A 1,433-nucleotide genomic window follows, 5' to 3' on the forward strand; every position below is an offset into this window, starting at 1 on the left:
ATCTATCTATCTATCTATCTATCTATCTATATATATATATATATATATATACATAGTTAAAATATAGTACTATATTTCAACTCACCTCTAGCTAAGATTGTTTGTAGTTTGATGATCTTTACCGGTAGAATCATTTGTAGGTACCTAAATTAAAAGAATGTTTTTTCTTTGTAAAGTATCGTATCATAGTTAAATCGTTGAATAAGTAGAATTATAAATTCATACCTCTTGATCTATAGCTTCTAAGACTTGATTAATTTGTGGATCTTCTGCAAATCGTACTTTAAGCACAGCTACAAGGTTTCCAAGCAAATTCTCCAACTTTTGAATTCTATTGTTTGTATAAGAGCTTTGAGATGAACTTGCTTGATGTGGAAGCTTGCCAAGACAACGCACACGTCCTCTTTTTTCAGGTCCTTTGACTTTTGAATATATATCATTTGTCCAATCAGTAGAATCTTGGGTGCTTTGTAAATTTTGCGAACTCTCTGCTTCAACCATTTTCTTTTTTAGTTCATCCTACATAAATACACCTTATAAATTATTATCATACATCAATATCCTGAATACTTCAATATCACTAAACAAAACTCATCTCCACATTAGTTACTCCCCCTCACCCCATAACCTTCTATTAGAAAATTGAGCAAAACAAAGAAAAAGTATTGAAATAAAAATTAAAATTCTTACAATTACAATAGCAGCCTTTTCAGTAACAATGCTTCCATCTTTTCGAGTTCGAGTGTCAATATAAATTTTTGCCCTAGAAGGTTGCACTCCCTTAGCCTTTGTAGTCTAACATTAGTTAAAAAGATCGATCATCCTATTTGTATTAAGCAATTTAAAAATAAAAAAATATAAAAAAGGCAAACCATCTCATGAATCCGTCTTGGAAGATTATTGGTTCCCATGCAATGCAAGTCCTCATATTTTGTGCGGCTCCTTTTGTTGATGTTGCTTATTTTCTATAACCAACAAATATAAAAAGTCAATAATAAAAATAAACATATAATATATAATTGTTATGTTAGCAAAAGGTTGGTGACATTGTCATGTATACCTGTCCTTTCTCAGAACACCAATAATGTACTAAATCACGATATTGAGAAGGATCAACCCTTGGATCTGGGATGTGAGCAATCATTTCCTCCTTAGTTCTGCTCTCATCATATCCTTTTGATTTCAGTTCATATTTAAATTGCCTCCATTTCAGACTCATGTCATCAATCAATATTTTCTTTGTTTGTTTAGTTAATTCAGGAACAAATCGAAACTTACTCTATTATGAGTATCATTAACAAACAAAAAAGATCATTTTGTTAGACATTAGAAGACATAAAATTTTACAAGAAGCAAGATGAAACAACACTTATAAAGTTTTATACCAGACCTGAATTAATTCAACCATGTCAGTAATATAGTCCTTAGGCATG

The 1,433-nt window shown here is 30.6% G+C and overlaps 1 long non-coding RNA gene across 1 annotated transcript; it reads right to left on the bottom strand.

Annotated features, from left to right (window-relative positions):
• Positions 1–308: 308 nt before the first annotated feature.
• Positions 309–1,124, bottom strand: LOC121173629 (uncharacterized). The gene is made up of 2 exons (XR_005888852.1): positions 691–1,124; positions 309–519 (listed from the first exon to the last, which is right to left on the bottom strand). It is a non-coding gene; the product is annotated as an uncharacterized lncRNA (long non-coding RNA).
• Positions 1,125–1,433: the final 309 nt, after the last annotated feature.

This window comes from Glycine max, chromosome 15 (assembly GCF_000004515.6).
Source record: "Glycine max cultivar Williams 82 chromosome 15, Glycine_max_v4.0, whole genome shotgun sequence".
NCBI lineage: Eukaryota > Viridiplantae > Streptophyta > Magnoliopsida > Fabales > Fabaceae > Glycine > Glycine max.